This window comes from Tribolium castaneum, chromosome 2, assembly GCF_031307605.1.
Source record: "Tribolium castaneum strain GA2 chromosome 2, icTriCast1.1, whole genome shotgun sequence".
In the NCBI taxonomy this organism is placed as follows: domain Eukaryota; kingdom Metazoa; phylum Arthropoda; class Insecta; order Coleoptera; family Tenebrionidae; genus Tribolium; species Tribolium castaneum.
The window spans coordinates 3,283,921-3,305,442 of record NC_087395.1 but is presented as its reverse complement, the minus strand read 5'-3'; the positions used below and the strand labels follow the sequence as shown (position 1 = coordinate 3,305,442).

General features: G+C 26.3%; 2 protein-coding genes across 11 annotated transcripts in view; one reads left to right on the top strand and one right to left on the bottom strand.

Moving 5' to 3' along the window:
- Positions 1 to 14,580, bottom strand: part of phtm (phantom) — a 102,698-nt gene extending 88,118 nt beyond the window's left edge. Inside the window, exon 1 of the mRNA XM_963384.4 lies at positions 14,422 to 14,580. The gene's annotated coding sequence lies outside the window, so the exon portion shown is untranslated. The remainder of the gene's footprint in view (positions 1 to 14,421) is intronic.
- A 4,646-nt stretch (positions 14,581 to 19,226) lies between these two features.
- The window catches only part of LOC107399035 (uncharacterized), a 119,766-nt gene continuing 117,470 nt past the window's right edge, over positions 19,227 to 21,522 (top strand). For all 10 annotated transcript variants that reach the window (XR_010333089.1, XR_010333091.1, XR_010333090.1 and 7 more), the window contains exon 1: positions 19,227 to 19,382. The gene's annotated coding sequence lies outside the window, so the exon portion shown is untranslated. The remainder of the gene's footprint in view (positions 19,383 to 21,522) is intronic.

Genomic DNA, 21,522 nt, shown 5'->3' with positions numbered 1-21,522 from the left:
TTATTTTGCATTTTCGGCAAAGTTTTGTCAAGTGAAGAATTTGTCTTGATTTGTGTTTTATATTTCCGTAATTTTTTGTTGTTGTGTATTTTTTCATTTTTGGATACCAAGCCTTTTTCCAGTATTTTGACAGATCTGTCACTTTGACCGCATTCACAATTTAAATTAAGCGACACATACGTTCAAATTTCATAGGTAACTTGATGAACAACCATTTTTGAACACTTTGTATAACAACAGCCTTCGACCATTAAGCTTGTGTTTTCGCTCTCGTATTATAATATATATATATATATATATATATATATATATATATATATATATATATATATATATAAATTAAATAAGGTCACATATATATATATAAGTTAGCGTCATTAATTTTTGAAATTTGACCTCATTTAATTTTTAATTTTATATTTTTATGTTTAGGCTTTATCTTTTTGTTATTACCTTATTTTATAAGAGGCGACGTTTAATAACTAATCGTAAAAACAAAAAATTGATTATTTTTTATAAAGTGGAGAATAGAAAAATAAATTATCTTACCGTAACTTCATAATTTTTTTTTATTTTTTTTTCATAAATCCATCTTAAGTTTCGTTAATAAATTCATTTCTAGATTTTTATGTTGATTATTTTGTAGACTGTATTCATAATTGTTGCAAAAAAATGTATTCTTAATTTGTTTATGAACACTTTTTCTATATTTTCCCAATTCTCTTTTAAATTTTTTTTGTGTTTTTTTAACATTCTTGTAATGTTTCGTTTGGAATTCTTCTAGATTATTTTTTACTAATATTTATGTATTCTTCTTTAGATTTTTTCATCTTCTTTTCTGATTCGTCTCTAAAGCCGTTTCTAGATTAAATTCTTAACTTTTCTTTAAATTATTTTATAAACCAATCTTTAGAAACTTTTATAAATATTTTTCTAGATTTATTCACAATTATTATTATTTTATAGGGTGTACTTCATTTTTTTATTTTTTATTTATTAACACTTTTGCATTGGACAAATTTTCTTTTAGATAGACTTGTTTTCAAAATTTTTGGAAGTAAACGTGGAAATGCATTCTTTTAGCTTATATTTATTATATACAATAAACTTAATATAATTACATATTTAAAAAATATTAAAAAGTTTTATGAAACTAATAAAGTAGAAAATTACAAAATTAGACTTGGAAGTAATTTATTTTTAATGGATTTCATAAAATCACTGCGTTTTGAAACAGTATATACTCGTAGAAGTGAAAAAATTTTGAAAAAGGAAATTTGAAAATTTATTTGTCAATTAGTTTGCATTGTATTGCTTTGGCTTGTTTCGATCGAGTGAAAGACTCGACAGATTTAAATAAAACAATATTTAGAAATTTTTGTTATAGCCTTATTTTATAAGAGACGACGCTTAATAACTAATCGTAAAAACAAAAAACTCATTATTTTTTATAAAATGGAGTCAGAATAGAAAAATAAATCATCTTACCATAACTTCTTTATTTTTTTTTATTCTTTTTTATACTAACCACAAATATAAAGGAATATACTAACAAAACAGTACCGAATTTCTCATTTTTAACAAAAAGTTAAAATAACTTGAAATCTATATCTGAATCTAAAAATACAATCTGTCTATAAACGATTGTCGACTCGTAGTAGGTATTAAAAGTTTGCCGCTTCTTTCCAGAAAAAACGAAAAATGTTACTATATAAAAAAATTAGTTTTACTGGTTCTCTGGGTAGATAAAAATTGGTACTTTTCAGAAATTTCATAGACATAAAATAATTAAATGCGGCAAATTCAAATTTCAAAACCTTCTGAGATCCTACACTTTTTATAAACAGTCCGTATTTTGTAGTAGAATCGTTACTTGAGTCATTTATCAATGTTTAAAAAAAAAAGAATGGTTAAACGAAATAATAAAATTACAAAAAATTAAACTTTTGTATTTCTATTTTTTTCTAATTCTTTCAACAATCTGTCTTTTATAAATTTGTATAAAATCAAATTTCAATATTTTGGATATTTTTCACGGAGAATTGAAGCCCGAATCATTTGAGAATTAGTGGGATTTTTCTGGAACTACTAGAATTCTTTTAAGAGTTATCCGATACTGTCTTGAAATTGTATTGAATTTCTTAAGACTGTCGAAAATAACTTGAAATTTTTAGAATTTTTTGGAGTTGTAATTAATTAATTGTATCTTTGTATACGACTTTTTAGATTATAATCCTTTGTGAACATATTACTATTCTAATATCATCTAATCTGGTTTATTTTTGAGAAATTTGGGGAAGTTATTGCTTTTTTTATAAAAACTTTCTGATAGATGAAACGCTTGAAAAGGCAAATCTGTAATTCTGTTTGGGTTTATTTTGGAAAAAAATTCTCAAATCAATCGCGTATAAACAACGTAGTAAAACGATCGAATAAAGGAAACAACATTGAAGTTTTTTATGAATTAAGTAAATTTTCGTTTATATTTAACATAATCTCGCTGAAATGCTTACATAAGGCAGAAATAACAGCATTTTCCACTCAATTCGGCAATTTTTTGGAGTTTTTTTTAAATTAAATTTGGGGAAATAATTGTGTTTGAAATCGCATCCAAGTCTAATTTTGTAATTTTCTACTTTATTAGTTTCATAAAACTTTTTAATAATTTTTAAATATGTAATTATATTAAGTTCTTTATTGTATATAATAAATATAAGCTAAAAGAATGCATTTCCACGATTACTTCCAAAAATTTTGAAAACAAGTCTATCTAAAAGAAAATTTGTCCAATGTAAAAGTGTTAATAAATAAAAAATAAAAAAATTACACCCTAGAAAATAATAATAATTGTGAATAAATCTAGAAAAATATTTGTAAAAGTTTCTAAAGATTGGTTTATAAAATAATTTAAAGAAAAGTTAAGAATTTAATCTAGAAACGGCTATAGACACGAATCAGAAAAGAAGATGAAAAAATCTAAAGAAGAATACAAAAATATTACAAATTTGTCCAATGTAAAAGTGTTAATAAATAAAAAATAAAAAAATTAAGTACACTCTAGAAAATAATAATAATTGTGAATAAATCTAGAAAAATATTTATAAAAGTTTCTAAAGATTGGTTTATAAACTAATTTAAAGAAAAGTTAAGAATGTAATCTAGAAACGGCTTTAGAGACGAATCAGAAAAGAAGATGAAAAAATCTAAAGAAGAATACAAAAATATTAGTAAAAAATAATCTAGAAAAATTCCAAACGAAACATTACAGATATGTTAAAAAAACACAAAAAAAATTTAAAAGAGAATTGGGAAAATATAGAAAAAGTGTTCATAAACGAATTAAGAATACATTTTTTTGCAACAATTATGAATACAGTCTACAAAATAATCAAAAGAAAAATCTAGAAATGAATTTATTAACGAAACTTAAGATGGATTTATGAAAAAAAAAATAAAGAAGTTATGGTAAGATAATTTATTTTTCTATTCTCCATTTTATAAAAATTAATCAATTTTTTGTTTTTACGATTAGTTATTAAACGTCGCCTCTTATAAAATAAGGTAATAACAAAAAGATAAAGCCTAAACATAAAAATATAAAATTAAAAATTAAATGAGGTCAAATTTCAAAAATTAATGACGCTAACTTATAATTTACAACTATGTTTGATTATGTTTTATATGGAACCATGTGTAGCTTTTCCGCATTAGCCCCAACCCGAAGAACCAGTGTTTATTTTTGAACACAATATGCAATGCAATTAAATATTTCGCAAAAGTTGTTTCGGCAGAATTACGACACGTTAGCAAATAAATTAAAAAAGCCAGACTTTGGGTACATATATAGAATTTCGCAATATTTATAAATATCGGAACGAGGATTCCGTCCTTGCAGAAAGGAGTGGTGTATTGGGGCTAACAGTATTTACATTAAAACAGTGCCCCGAGCAAATAAATAAATTTATATAACATAACGTTCGGTGATTAAAAAATCGTCAACCACAAGCCGGTAGCCTGGAAGTCTCAGCCGTTCTACGAAAATTACACAATTTTACAGGTATTCCCACTCAACGGGTTTGAGATAAGGTGGGTATGCTAATTGTGGTCTTATTTTGGACACCGAATTATATTTTAAAATCATATTGGCAATTGGCAAACATGCATTTCTGTTTGAACAATTTGTTTGAAAACTTTCACAATGGACGGATGCTAATTATTTGCAGATTTTGACATTTATAGTCAACTTAACTTAACAAAACTATATCCCTAAATACTTTTTTTTGGAAAATTATTACGTGTTTGAGAAAGTACGTGTCTAGAACTTAGACTGGCTGACAGAATTGTGTAATCGTGGTGAAACAGAAAAATTGCTGAATCAATCAAAAGAGAAGAAATTTGAAAAGTACCTAACTCTTGATATAAGCTGAAGCAAAAAAAAATTATAGATATTAAAAATTTTCGACAAATAACGAAGCTTATGTGGTTTTGAAGAAAAGATTTTAAAAAGTATAATACTATATAATATATATAATATACAATATACATTATATATTATAAATTATATATTACATATTATATATTATATATTATATATTATATATTATATATTATATATTATATATTATATATTATATATTATATATTATATATTATATATTATATATTATATATATAAGTATAAAGTATATAATACACACATTATTTTAATATATTTTGTGATTTTCGACCATATCATTAGACAAAATTTCCCAAATTTATTTAATTTACCAGTACAGAAGCTTCATACAAACAAGAATTATTTACTATACAATAGGATAAATAAATTGTTACGAGTGAAAACTTCAGGTTAGTAAGTGACAAAGTAACGTGTGAACTTATTTCACGTGTATAATATAACTTTTTTTTGTATTAGGACTTTATATAAGTTTAAGAGAAAAAAGTTAAAGTTAATCCGTTATTCCTTTAAATTAATATTTAGTTCCTTTCAATGTTCCTTGACAAATACCCTCTGATTACGTGAAGACAAGCAAAGAATTATTACTAATTATTAGTAATAAAATTCTCGAAAATTGTATCCCTTGATGAAAAACACTCTAATGTTGTCAATCTTTACTTTACTCTAATCAAGGCCTTAGACTTGAATTCATTTAGTTTTTAAGCGAAAACCCGAACATCATCGATTGAAGTTTCGTTGAAAAAGTAAGTAAAAAAATAACACATTTTCAAAACCAATTCTGCAATTTTCTAATTTGTTAAAAGAAAATATATCAACTTGAAAAAAATTATCAAAATAAGTGAAAATATGCGGCATTTGAGACTTAGTTCAGTTCTAGTTGAGTTTTAGTACATTTTTTCCAACGCTCTGAATTAAAAAAAACACGCAAAAATTAGGTGTTTCGATGCCTAATTTTGTAATTTTCTATTTTGTTCTCACAAATATTTTGAAATTCACCTTAAAAAACACTTCAGTTCCTACACAATAACGCTTGTAATATGTTCGGTATCTATTTTGTTTTGAGAAAATTTCTCGAATTTAATAAAAAAAAATCTGCACAAAACTAAATTTATAAAATCAAAATAAATATTGTTTTATTTAAATCTTTCAAGTCTTTCACTCGATAGAAACAAGCCAAAGCAATACAATGCAAACTAATTGATAAATAAATTTTCAAATTTGCTTTTCCAAAATTTTTCACTTCTACGAGTATACTTTTTCAAAATATACTGAAAATGAAATGAAAATGAAATATATATTTTCACTAATATACTTTTTCAAAACGCAGTGATTTTATGAAATCCATTAAAGGTAAATCACTTCCAAGTCTAATTTTATAATTTTCTACTTTATTATCTTCATAAAACTTTTTAATATTTATTAAATATGTAATTTAAAATTTAAATATGTAATTGAATATGTAGGCAATGATATAATGAATATAAGCTAAAAGAATGCATTTCCACATTCACTTCCGAGAATTTTGAAAACCCAAGTCTATCTAAAGAAAAATTTAGACAATGTAAAAGTGTTAATAAATAAAAATAATAAAAAACAAAAAAATGTAGTAGATCCTAAAAAATAATAATAATTGTAAAATAATCTAGAAAAGAATTTCTAATAAAAGTCTCTAAAGATTGATTTATAAAATAATTTAAAAAAAAGTCAAGATTTTAATTTAGAAACGGCTTTAGAGACGAATCAGAAGAAAAGCTGAAAGAAATCTAGAGAAGAATACAAAATTATTTGTAAATAATAATCTGGAAGAATTCCACACAAACCAACATAGAAATTTTGAAAAAACGCAGAAAGAAACCTGAGAATTGGAAAAATAAAAAAGTGTTCATAAACGAATTACTAATACATTTTTTGGCAACAATTATTAATACAGTGTACAAAATAATTCAATAGAAGAATCTAGAGATGAATTTATTAACGAAACTTAAAATGGATTTATAAAACAATCGAAGGAAAAGTCCAGATTTGCGTCTTTAGAAAAAAAAACAGAGAATATGATCTTAAAAAAATCTAGAAAAGAGTACAAAAACAATGCTAAAGAATAATATAGAAAACTTTTAAACAAAACTATAGCAGAAATTTGAAGAGCTAAAGCCTATCTGAAAGAAAATTTGGAGAATGTAAAGGTGTAAAAAATTAAAAAAATAATGTTAAAAAATAGAGAAATATAAAATAAAAGATTTAGAGTTGATCCTAAAAAATTAATAAAGAATAATTTAGAAAAGAATGTATAAAAAATTTTAAAGATAATAATCTAAAAAAAGTCAGAATTCTCGAACAAGAAACGACTTTAAAAATATCAGAAAAAATATTTACTAAAAAAAATAAAAAAAAATTCTAACCGTAACTGTAGATGAAATTTGAAAAGGCACAGAGTGGAAGCTAAGAGAGAATTGAGAAAATACAATCTACGAAACATTGCAAAGAAAACTAAAGATGGATTTATAATGTATATATAAAATAATCTGAAGAAGTGTCCAAATTTTCGACAACAAACAGTTTGAAAAAAAAACAGAATAAATAATAATAAAAACGCATTTTCGTTATAACTTGGTCATTTGTACTTGGCTTTAATAAAATCTCTTAAATTTAGTAAGTTTTTAAATGAAAAACTATTTAAATTAATAAATACAGTCAAAATATTGCATTTAAACATAATTTTGCAATTTTCTGCCATATCTAGGCAACATTTTTGAAGGGTTTTCAGTAAAATGCTCTCACTATATCAAATCATTAAAAATGATACTTTTTCTAATAACAACATTTTTGGAAAATTCTCAGTAAAATGTTGTCAAACCATCAAAACAGCTGAAGAAAATAGCGTATTTTCAAAATTAGTTTCACAATTTTCTATTTTTTGTAAAAACATCAAATTTTTAGAATTTCTCAAGGAACAGTAAATTTTATCAAAATTTGCAGAAATAACGTATTCGGAACTTAATTTTGCGATTCTAGTTTGTTTTAGCAATTTTTTTCCAAAAAAAAGCATCACCTACTAATAGTTATGATTTTGTTGTTCTTGTCACCGAATGGTTGTGTATCCAGTACCAGCTCCGGCGTGTGATATCATTAATTCCATAACATCCTTTCACAAGAAATTTTTTTGTAAGTCGCCAGAGTTCTTCGACATTTTATGGTTGAAAGGTAATAAAGAGAGTTCAATCACCTCTCCCAAAAATAGTAGTGGGATCGAACGAAAAAAGTCGATTTAGTGTTGTCAGTGGGTTAGTGGACCACGATCTTGTCTATTCCACATTTCCATACACATATTCCTACAGTTCCTCTCTAACACCATAAAAAAAATTCACCACTGAAGCGACACACTTTGTGGGGTGCTGCTCACGAGATCGTCCGAGATAGATAATGCTGAGGAATACAGGTGGTCGATGTCTTGCTTTTCCTTGCAAATTTATGGAGCAGATTTGCAAAGTTAATGATGCCGCAAGTTGGAGGTTTATCTCTTCTTCGTGCCTGTCTATGCGTTTCACATGTCAATTTGTTCCTGTTCGATGCTGAAAAACGGCTGCCTTTCAGCCACAAAAATACCATAAACGAGCCTTTCCACAACAAGACATGACGTCAACTGCTTTACATTTTCGAAACTTGTTCCTGCTGCTGCTGCTTCATACACAAAAAAACTAAGTGAGAAAATTGTTGATCGAGCGTTCTTTTGACCATGGACCCTTTTCCACCTCAGAATGCAAAGTGAGAGGTCGTTAGTGTGGAGGTCCACCAAAAAAAAAACAACACTCCACGACCAGTGTTGCCAACTTGCTCAATTTTTCGTACTTTAGATGAATTCTAAGATCATTTAAAAAAATTTAGAAAATATTTTGTTATTAATCGTAAAAATCTGAAACAATGCCAAAGAGTCAAAGAATAATTTATAAAAATTCTAAACAAGAATATAATATATTTTTGAAAAAAACACATTAGAATCTAAAAGGGAGTGTAGAAAAATATGTAGAAATATTTACAAAAAATAATTTTGAGAAGAGTCTTGAAAATAATTGTAAAGAAGCTGTTCAGTTTAGGAGTTGTAAAATATGTACTATAAAAAAACGGCTTTAGAAAAAAATCAACGAAGAAGATCAGGAAAAATCTAGAAAAGAGTGCTAAGAAATGAATAGAAAAAAAAAAGAATTTGGACCATTGCTTCAAACAAAATCAAAAAATAATCTTAAGAAAAATCTAGAGAAGAGTACAGAGATTGGAGTCTGCAGAAAAAATAAACATTTGTTTCTAAATAAAATAATTTTGAGTAGAATCTAGAAAATAAGTGTAAATAAGCATCAAAAGAATTTTTTTCTAAAGGAGAGTTAACATTTTAGATCAAGAAATGGCATTAAAAGAAAAACATAAAAAAAATATCAAAATCAGAAGAAAAATACAGAAAGAACACTAACAAACAATCAAGAAGAATTCAAAACAAAACTATAGAAAAATTGAAAATGTGTAGAGTGGAAGCTAAAAAAGATTTTAGAGAATGTGTAAAAGAATTATGAATACACGTTAAAATTTTGAAAATAAATTTATTAATAAAACTAAAGATGAATCGTCTAAAAACGAAACCAAATTTCCAATAGCAAATTGCTTTAAAAAAGAACAAAAAAAATTAATAAAAAATCCAAAAATGCTAAAGAATAATGAAAAAACTTCTAAACGAACCTATACAGACTTTTGAAAAGCTAAGTCTAAGAAAAATTTGGAGAAAAATAAAACAATATATAATAAATTTAAAGTAGACCCTAAGAAACAATTGTAAATAAAAATCTAAAAAAAAATTTATAAGAATTTGTCAAGATGGAGTTATAAAATAATCTAAAAATAATAATAAAATATTACAAAAATTTATTATTATTTTTTTATTTAAAAAAATGTTATATCTAGAAATATAGAAAAATTTTGACAAGACGCAGATTAGAATCTAAAAGAAAATTTGGATAAAAAAAAACTTTTAAATACACTCTACAAAAGAAAGAAAAATCTCAAGAAGAATTTATTAACGAAATTAAAGATGTATTTATAAAATAATCTACAAAAAGTCCAAATTTCCGATAAGAAATGATTTTACAAACAAATCGAGAGAGAATATTGATAGAAAATCTAAAAAAACTAAAAATAATCTAGAAAATGTTTAACAGAACTATAGAAGAAATTGAAAAGCTGAAGACAATGTAAAAAATAATTTAAAGTATAGAAAGAATGTAAAGAAGAATCTAGAAAAGAATCTATAAAAAGTTCTAAAGATGAATTTATAAAATATTCTAAGGAAGAGTCGGAATTTTAAAACTAGAAACGACTTTAAAATAGAATCAGAAAAGAAGATTAAAAAGATCTAGAGGAGAATACAGAAGTAATAGTACAAAATAAATTGGGAAAAATTCTAAACGAAAATGCAAAAAAATTTTGAAATAAGCGCAATGTAGAATCTAAAAAACAGTTTACAAAATAATTGAAGAAAAATTTAGAAAAGAATTTATTAACGAAATTAAAGATGGATTATAAATAATCTTAAGAAAAGTCTAGATTTCCGACAGCTTTAAAAAAGAATCAAAACGTTCTTAATATAAAATCCAAAAATGCTTAAGAATAATAAAAAAAACTTCTAAATAAAACTAGAGCTGTGTACAAAAGAATTTGAGTTATTGTGTGTTTAAAAATTAAAAAATGTCTAGAAAAAGATTTTAAAAAATGTATATGATAGGTTTTAAAAAATAAAATTTACGTAGATCTAGAAACAGTTTTATAATCTGAAAGAATTCTAAACACAACTATGCGAGTAGAAATAATTTGAACAGGCGCAGAGGTAAAATTAAAAAAAGATTTGAAGAACGCAGTGTTCATGAAAATTAGCAGTACAGTCTAAAAAATACTTTCAAAAATAAATTTAGAGAAAAGTACAGAAATAATGCTAACGAATAATATAGAAAAGTTCTAAACAAAACTATACAAATATTTTGTAAAATCTAAAGAAAATTTTTTAAAGACATTGAAGTATTAGAAAATGCAAAAATAAAAATAAAAGAATTATAGCAGAACCTAGAAAATATATATAAACAAGAATCAAGAAAAGAATTTATAAAAAGATCAAAATTTTATATCTGGAAGCAGCTTTAGAAAAGAATCAGAGTAAAAGCTTTAAAAACACTAGAAAAAATACCAGCGATCATAAAGTAATTATAAACATATTATAAATTATAAACCAGTTCTAATAACAAAATTCCTAGTGAAAATCTAAAAAAAAAATAAAAGAATCTCGAGTCTAAGAATTGAGAATTGTAAACGAAACAATAAAAGAATTATGAACAGATACAAAGTAGAACATAAAAAAGAATTTAAGAGAAAAAAAGTTGAAGTTTATAAAAATGTGGCCTAGAAAATAATCCTACAAAAACAGCTGAATTTTGAATAGGAGTTTATAAAATAAACTAAACCAAAGCCCATATTTCAAATCTAGGAAAAAAACAAAGAAAAATGTAATAAAAAGTACAGAAACAATGCTAAAAAACGTTTATGTATTTTTTATTTGATTTATTTATATACAATATTTGAAAAGATAGCAGTGGCAACACTGGGTGAGTAGATTCCCCCAAAAACCCCTCCACACAATTTCAATAGGCCTCAAATCCGGAGAAGCGCAGCTCGTTCCAATTTGTTTACTTATGCTAATCAAATCGGCTAATTAAAATCGATTAAATATGCAATTAGAATGCATAAATTTAGTGAAAGCTTGGGGATACCCAGTAGGCAACTGGCATAGCACCGTACGTCCTTGCAGTTCAACGAACTCGCCGCCTACTAGACCAATCAAGTAATGAGAAAAAATGTCAAGGAAATTATAAAAATTTCGAATCCCCACTAGAGGAACAACCTTCCAATTTTGAAAATGATCGGATTTCGTTACAATAACAATTAAAGAAAGGTCGTCGAACTCGTGCTGGATTCTGGGTTGTGTTGTAAAGGGTGTAAGGGCAAAAATTCTTTGGGCGGCTACAATTGACACGCATTTTGGCAACTTTCAAAATGTTTGTCTTTGCTTACGAGAGGAGAGCTCACTGACCCACTAAACAACGTAGACGAGAAGTTTGGCCGAATTTTACCAAAAATTGGATTCTTTTGTGATCTTGTCTTTATATAGCATTTTTTACGGTTAGAAGCGAGTTAGAAGCATTTGAAACAAGCTTATATCCTTGAAATGCAACACAATGTTAAACAGCATTCTAGCTCTAAATTTACAAAAGAACAAAGAAATTTTGTATCCAGGAAAGTGAGTCAAAAGGACTTGTCAGGTTTTAATTTCGAATAGTTTCATGACAAAAAGTCTGGTGTTAATTTGCTTAAATATTTAAATTATTAAGAGATAATGTGGAAGCTTGGTCCAATCAGAGTTCTGAATAATTCTGAACCGTTGAGAGCTGCACGGTTTGTTTTCTGCATTAGCACTTAGTTTATACTGAGCAGATGCAGTGGTTTTAGGAACAGTTCAAATCTACAATGTGTTTTTAAATGCTTCTTATCTAGTTAACTTTGAAACTGGTTTATATGTAAAAAAAGTGTGCCGCTCTGCTCCATTGAATTCTCTGTCAATAAATGTCAAATCTGACAGATGTAAAATTCACAAATTGTCAATTAATTAATTTTGAAAGTTTCGTTAAAATACAACTAAATTGTTACACTGCGCAAGAAAACACTTTTATTTTCAAAGTTTATTTCTGAAATGGAGACTTAATAAATGGAGAATGGTAATATTTGGTGTCTAAATGCCTGCCATTAGTTCTATAAAGCGGAATTTGTGATTATACATGGAAAATTCATAGAGGATAAATAAAAAGTTTTTGGAGTTTAATGGGAATTACTTGGAATTATTTCAAAGTATGTATACAGCGTATGTAAACAGATATCCAAAAGTAAGTGAATAACATAAAAATAAACGTCACAAGAACAGAATGATAGAGTTTTATGACAAGAATTATCCAAAAAACTATTGGAATAATAAAAAGTTTGATTCCAAATTGGAGACTTATATCAATTACCGTGTGAGGGCGCCACGGGTATAGCTGCTCTCGATAGCTATCGTGATCCAAAAAAAATGCTTCATTTTCGTAACGTATTTATGAATGGAGTTTCCAGACCTGCTATTTTTTGATCGTGCACTGGACATTTGATTTCAATAAAAAATGGAAAAGCGAGCGTTTTTTCAATTTTGACGTTTTAAAGCGACAAAGTGACAGTTTTGAGAAAACGTCAACTTTGCGTTGCTAACTCAAAGCGCAAATATTTATCTTAGATCGCAATTGTAGAAAAGAATAGTTATAACACAGTTTTTTTTAAATAGAAAGACTTTATTTTTTCAATGGTAATCAAAAGAACATCGACTTTTATACAGACTTATGCTAATTTTTTTAGATCTTCTATCTCTCTTATATATATTTTAAATTATGTTATTTGAGAGTTAATTAATAATTAATTTAACGATTTTTGTTTGCCTTTACAATTTTTTTAAGCTAACTTAATTATTTTTTGAAAACTACGCTCTGATTACATGAAAACAAGCAAACCTTGTTTTACTGAAACTAATTCGCAATAAACGTAATCATGTTGACAAATTGTACAAGAAGTGATGCATTTTGAATTTTTAATATCGATTTGATAAGAAATGTTCTGATTTAAAAAATTAAATAAGTATAAAAAGTAAATAAAAATTGATGTCCTACTTTGTTTACACAAATTTCTCAAACTTCCTGCTTAAGTTATATTAATATTATACATATTTAAAATAAATTTTCCATTCTAGTTGGCTTAAAAAAATCTACTAAAAATTTAATTTTCGTGGAAAAAATGTACTAAACACAAAAAAGGCACAAAATCCTGTTTCCAGATCTCATTTTGTAATTTTCTATTTTGTTGTCTTACTGTTCTTTATAGAAAATAGCGCATTCTTCATCTAGAATTGCTATTTTTACAGTGGATTAAAAAACACTCGAAAATTTAGTAATTTTTCAGTAGAAAACCATTAAAATTATTAATAACAACCTAAAACAATACATTTTCAGCAACTTGTTGGTAACAGTTTGTAAATTATGTTATATTTCAATTCAACTAATTGTGCCATTTTCTGCTCTATTTTGTCAATTTTTCTCTAAAGTATTAAATTAGAATCGAAAATAATGTATTTCTCAGCCCAGTTTTGAAAATTTCGGCAACAAACCTCAGTAAAACTTTTTCAGTTCATTGAAATTAGAAAACGCAATTATAGGAAAACTGCTTTTAAATTTCCAAAAGAAAACGCATAAAAGATTTTCTGCTCAAAAACATTATCACTTCCAAACATCATGCTAAATTAGCGAATATTATATTTTAGGTCTATAGTTTATAGATTTTTCTTGACGAGAATAAATTTAGTGACAGCCTGCTTGATTGTGGAAAGTGTTAATCCATTTAAAAACTAAACCAATTTTCAGACAGAAAAAAAATAAATTACGACCCGGGGAAAATCCGAACTAGTTACCTAAAGCTGTTTTAATTTAATTGGGATTGGTACCACTGAGTGATTTTAAAGTTGTTATTCAAATTTAAAGTTGTTAGAAAAAAAATCTAAAAATTTATTTTTTCGTTTAAATATACCAAGGGCATCTTATAAATACAAGGTAATTTAATTTTCAATAAAGTTTCGATTTTTAACACGAATTAAAAAACACTTTTAGACGGCATAATTCAAAATTATAAAATCAAGTTGGTAGTCATATTTTATTAGACATAAAAAAAATATATTAGTGTCGCTTACGCAATAAACCACAAAACATAAACATAACCTCAAAAATGAGCGATTATTGCTAAATAATTGTTTTTAAAGATACAGCTTATATCTAATTATTTCGGCAATGAATTAAAACCATAGTGCTTACCTTTCGGTGACAAACACACACGCACAAAAAAAAACAAAAACTATTAAAAATTTGTTTTGAAGTGCACTTTTTTTACTTGGTTCTTTAGTTCGGTTGTTAAACAAGAGGCGCCAGCTTCCAAGGTGACTGTTACCTTAAGACGACTTTGGTAAGACACCTGCAGTACAGGTTGGAGTCTTCGATATAGCCTGGAGATGGACAACATTGTGCATACTATTCAAAATTCGTAAAAATATTGCTGTTCCAATCGTTTTAATAAAATGTAAAATGAAATACATATACTAGTCTTTTAAAATTATAAAGGGCTCTTAATTTTGGTTATCGTTGTATTTGTATTTCGTTGGATTATCTATTAAAACGTGCGAATTTTGTAAAAAATATTTCTTGAAACCTACTGACTGCGCCAAGTAAAAAAACCTCAGTTAGCTACTTACTTTGTTTGGTTAATAAAAACAATATTTTTCAGAATATTCCAAAAACTAATACTTGCGACGAAATTTGTCTACATCTAATTTAAAAAATAATGCATATTAAAGATACTAAAATAATCCAGATTTTAGAATTTTATGTTTAAAAAGAAAAATTATTGCATCTCAAAAACATTGCCCATTTAATTTTTACAAGATTTTTTTATATAAGAAAGAAGAAATCTGTCAAACACTATTTTTAAGATTTTAAAGATAGATTATAATGATTTTTGTAACCTAAGAGGCAGAAGCTACATGATATGGGTAATTAATTGAGTATGTTGTCACAGTTAATAAAATGTTTTATTTACCTTTTTGCATTTTTTGGGCAAAGTTGTTTCAAGTGTAAGGTTTGTCATGATTTGTGTTTTATATTTTCGTGTTTTTTGTTGTTGTGTTATTCTTCGTTTTTGCATTACTTTGACTTTGACGGCATACACAATTTAAATTATGCGGCACATTACGTTCAAATTTCAAACTCATTTTGAAAAACTTTACAAGAAACAAAAGAAAAGCTTTTGAACTGAATGAGGTTTGGAAACAATTTATATCAAGGGAGCTCTCATTGTGCTCTCATTAACAATAATATTTTAGAATTTTAAATGATTGAAAAATGAATAGAAGCAATATGAATTTTTGGTGTAACTGATACCTAATTTTACAAAAAATTGCTCTTAGAAAAAATCAAAATACTTTCAATGCTTAATTTATGTTTAAAATATTTTTATGTTGTTTCTGTACCTTATCTTAAAAAATCACTAGACAACAAATTTCTATCTCTCTATCTCAGTTATTATAAGAGCTACGAGGATGGTTAAATAATTTCTGTGTTGAGCAATTATCAGAAAAAAAATTGAAGCGTCATTTTTAGTTTTTGAATTATTGAGAAAAATCGAAAATGTGTCATTTTAGTTTTTATTTTTCCAAGCGAAAACCAAAAGAACTAGACGTTTTTAACTAGGACGTTAGGCACTTTTTTTAAAAGGAGTCCCAATCTGTCATCGTCTTTTCCATGGCGTTCTTGATGTCAGAGTTATAACACTCAACTTTGTTTTTTTATAGACACCATTTTCGATACTTGTATTTTGGAAAATTTTTTTTGTTCCTGATTATTCCATCATATCATATAATATGATTGAATCTTACGAACCGAGTAAAATTACAAAATAAACGTTTTGCGTTCAAAAATTTTGATTATTAAACTAATTTTGTCAGTTCTATTATAAAATTTGCGAGCAGAATTTTTATATAACTTTGTCTTGTGTTGTTTTGCGAAGAATAAACTCCTAGCTTATCATGTCGTTTAGTTTTTAATTAAGTAAGCTTGACGAAAAACGTGAACGGTTCAGATCCAAATTCAATTAAACTTCCAAAATCTAGTTGGTTCAAAAGCAAAATTTTTGGCCTTTTTTCCGAGCCACTCTAAGCAAAAATGCATTTTTCGTCATTTTGATCAGCATGTAAAAGTCGATCATATCATATAACACATCGTTTTAATCAGAAATAAAAACGCCTTTCAAAAATACAAAAAGCACATATGGCGTCCATAACAATAACCAAAGCTGAGTATTGTAACTCCTTGAAAAATAAAATAACAAATGTATTAATAGATTTCTTGTAAAAAGTGCCTGAAGAGCGTTCTCTAAGCTAAAAACGTCTAGTTTTTTTGGATCTCACTTGAAAAATTAAAAACTAAAATTTTTTCTGTTATTTCTTCAGATAATTGTTTAACAAAAAAATGTGTAACTTTGCCCTACTTTAACCTAATTGAGATATTTTTTTGTTTTTTAATTAGAGATTTCTAAGACTTCCAGACTTTCGATCTCTTAGTATTTCAATTACAGTGTTTAAGTTTCTCAATTTTTCAACTTTTCAGTTTCTTAGGTTTTGCATATTTCATATTTATTTTAAAATTTGTTAAGGTTAAGTTTTTTAAGGTTTTACTATTTTATCATTAGAGTTTTTTTATTTCTTAATGTTCTTACTTTGTAGTTCTAAAGTATTTTAATTTTTCATTCTTTCACTCACTTTTAGTTCTACAGAATTTCAATCTCATTGTTTATTAGTTGAATGGACTTTCCTGCACGCGGTGTTTTTTACTTTGTAACAATGGCTAGGGACATTTAATAGGTTAGTATTGCCATCGTTGAGATGGAAACGGTTATTTTTTTACGATAAATGACAGTTCTTGACAAATTTTTGATTGTTTGTCCTGTTACTAACCCATTAGCAATAAACACAAAATTATAAGAAATATTAATTTTTATTTTTTTAATATTGTACCTAACTTATTTGGAAAGCAATTTCCAAACTAGTTAGGTAAATAACTATTACAAATGGACGATTAGAAGAATACCTAAGTTCAACAATTAACTTATTTGTTTATAGCTTTTTTGTGTAAGAAATAATTTTAAGTTTTTGACAAAACGAATTTTGTGTTGTTTGTTTTTGTAACAGAATTAATTGCAATAAAAATTATGTTTTTATTTTTTCTGCTGCTTTAATTAATAAAAAATATATCATCTTAATTAGTAAATTATCATATTTTAATATTTAATTTCTGTATATTTAGGTACATATTAAGTACCTATTAGGTACATACTAAAAATATTTAGTTTTAATCCATCAAAAAATTCGGTTTTTTATAATCACCCAGAAATTAACGTGTGCTGTTAATTCTCATACTTATACATGTAAATTTTTTTAGAAGTTCTTATAATAAATTATTATTCCTAATTAATTAAAAATGAAAAATATTAAATTAATCAGAATTATTTTTTATTTCAGTCTAAAGCAATACTTAAATACCGGTAAAAATTTAAGTTTTAATTAATTTATTATGTAAATAAAAAAACTGTTACAAGCTTCAAAATTACGTCTACTTGAATTACTAATAGCGACTTATTTTTTTTGACAAAAAACATTTAAGTTCCGTTTGTTTTAGAATGACATAAGAACTAAACAACTTTTTTCTAGTCACTTAATACTAATTCATTACTTAATTACCTATTACTTATTATTTATTATTATTATTACTATTATTATTATTCATTACTTAATTACTTAATTATTATAAGAAACTGTATACAAGTTTAGAAAGCATTTACATCGATAGTGAAAAAATTAAATATTTATTAATTTATTAGCATAAGCTAAATTCTGTGACATTACTAGTAAAAGTTATGCTTTTAACTTTTAAGAGACCTTTTCTGCAATACGAGTAGTACAGATTTTTTTGAAAAAAAATGTAAAATAGTTAAACTATTCCTTATTTTTCTGACAAATTCGTTGTTGTAGGAAATCTTTTGTAATATTTACTAATTATGAAATAACTAATTAACTTCTAACGGTTAAAGCAAATTGAAAGATTTATATGGATTTATAAAGCCCAAAAAGTACAAATTTAAATATGTATAAAAATATAGGGTGCGTGATTAAAAAAACTGTCATAGGAAGCTCTATAAAAATAGAATATTCACTTAGGGCAAAATAATTTCAGAATCTGCAAACCTTTTGAGTCAGTTCTATATCATCGAGCATGCCCATATCAATGACTCACCCTGTATAAGTATTAGAAAGTCTCCATAAATATTAAAATTATTGTTATTTTACTTTAATAAATGATGATAAATGGACTAATATTGTTAGTTTAAAATTTAATTTTTTGACCACTGACATAATTACCTTAAAGGGTGTGCGTAACAACTATTTTCCCTCCTCATAAAAAAGTTAGGTCCGGTTAAGTTTATAATTTTTTTAATGTTTAAAGTTAATAACTTTTTTAGCAATCAGTAAGAGACACAACTTACTATTTTTAGAGAAACAATTTCAAAAGCAATTAGATACGAAAATAAAAAATAGGTTGTTTCATTTAAAATCTATACAATTTGCAATAAACCTCTTTATTTTTTCAACTTTTTGAAAAATTTAGGTTTGAACCTTTTTCTTTAAAGTGGTGATAGTTTTTTTTTCTAAAATTCTGATAGTTTTCATGTAATATCAATTTTTTGTAAAACGTATGTCTTCAAAAAAGTCAAATTGTTTAAAAGATAAGCAAAATCGACCAATAACAATTTAGCTTAGAGACATATAAAAATGCAAAAATTAGGTGTTCCATTCGAAAAGACATAGTTTGTTTTGTTCTTAATTTCGGAACTGTATACTTGTATTGCATCTTTAACTCTTTAATTAGTAATTATGGTTGCCTATACTATTGCGATATAAATTTTATCAAAAGATGGGTTTTATTATATGCAACCACTAAAACAGCTCTGTAGTTAGTAAATTGTTAGTTTAACTACTTGACGTTGGTACCGTTAGTGAAACTGAAAACTGTATCACACCTCTCCCCACTTTCACTTCGCCTTGTGGTGGTGCGGTTAGAGGTTGTGGCATAGTCAAGTTGGCGTGGCGTCTGTACTGTAAAACAAAAAAATGCATAAAGTGCAAATATTGCCAACCGGTGCAGACCAAAATCGTTTAATCAATTTTCAGGTGAGTTTAGTTTAATGAATCAATAATTTTTTGTAATATTAATTAAGAATTTTCAAAGTTAATAAATATTTCGCGTTGAGTGTGACGCCATATTTCTTTTATCTGAAGGAATTTACCATGGCTTCTAAAGACTAAACAAAGCATTTGTTTGGAATATACTTTAGTAAAAAAAGAGTATACTGTTTTATTTTGGCTTATAGAAGTTCTGGTAAAAAAACATTTAATTGTGAAAACCAATTCGGGTGGGGCTTAGAAGTGTCTGGATAAACACCATAATTTATTTTTTCTTCTTTTCTATAACACTTCATAATTATCTTGTATCTTTACGAGTCATTTATTTTATGTTTTATTGTTAGTTTTTATCAAAATTGTAAAAAATCACAGTATACGTAATTAAGTTCTTATCAAAATTATAAAAAAACCACGCCAGACAGACGGCGAATCGTGCTGGCCTTGATATAATAAGACATTGCGGCTTGCATTCCATTGTCGTTCTTTAAGAGCTTCTCTAGATGTCGCCTTATTTAGCGTCTTTCTTGCGTACTGGAGGTTGAACTTTTCTGACTTTACAACAAATAACAGTGAGTGTCAATTTACATCTGCACTTGAATGAATAAAAGATTCCTTTGTTGAATATAATACTAAATATTTTTTAGTTAAAAGTGTTATTTTAATTATCATTAACTTTTACTTATTTTTTGGTCAGAGTTCAGGGGACGAGATTTTGTTATTAGTTCGATAATTAATTATTTAAAAATAGGGTACGCATGTGTTTTATCACAATTTCCAAAAAATACTTTTTTTTTAAATATTAAATTTCATCTTTTCTGGCATTAAAAAAAATCAAGATAGCTTTGTATTCCCAGAACAAATGAAGATTGAAATTTGATCAACATGTGATATAGAATTTAAAAACTTTTGTTTTGATGAATAGTTTTTTATAATATTGTGCTGTATTCATATACAGTTCCGTTTTTATTGTTACAAATTTAAACGGGTGATAGACAAAAATTTTCTGTAAACATGTATCAAAAAATACTTCGTAATGGAGCTACACCCTCCTGAAAGGGGTGCTTCTTTTAGTGAGTTTTTCTCAATATTTCAGAAACTATTTTAGATAAAATTACAAAATTTAGTACAGTCAATTTTTTTACACAAAAATGATTTCGATACAACTCACTGTTTTTGAGTAAAATTAATTTAAACGTTGTTTAATAAACAGTGTGAGGAAATTTTATGGGGTGGCCATGAGGCCACAACCGATCAGCTGACTCGTCGTAGCGCTCTCGCGATGTTCATATTTATTGATGAAATGGTCCGTTATAGCGCGAGCATTGGCGTAGTTTACTAGGAGTTTATACAATTAATGGTTACCGGTTGATTCGTCAGAAACGTTACGATTTGTATATTTTTTTAAAAAGGACTTTAAAGAAGGATTATTTAGTTATCTACAAAATGTGCTCGAGGTGAAATCGCAGCGTATTTCCCTTTGAAACGTGGTGTGGTTGAAAACATTTCAAGGGCTAAAAATGGTAAATAATTAAAAAAATATTAATGTCACACCAAAGAATACTTTGAAATGAATTACAATTTCGTAATTTAGTTCTACTGGGTCACTTTTATGCTTTTTAAATAAGTACATGAGATAAAAATGTTTTTTTGACTTTTTAGATATTATTAAAATTAACAGAGAGTTAGGGCGGTTAAAAGTAAAGGTATAATATTAATAGATAAATGACATTAATTATTTTTTAATTATTTACGAATTACGATTTTTAGCTCTCGAAATGTTATCAAAGGCGATGAACACGCTTCAGAGGGAAATACGGTTCGGTTTCACCTCAGGCGCATTTTGCAGTAATTTTAAATTGGTGAGTCTTACAGATAACAAAATGATTCTTGCACCAAAAATTTATTTCAAATATTAGCTTTATTTCGTCTCGTGTGGGAGTCTATCTTTTAAATTAAAAGACTTTCTCGCATCTCGAAAATTTCACTACACAATTATGCAACGTTACAAGAAAATGTATTTTTTTTGGTTTCCCTTTATCAAAACTCAACCTTGTTAAACTACGTATAAATCTGCATTTATTGAAAATTTGTTTGCAAAAAAAACGGAGTTTCTAGCTTTATCCAGAAG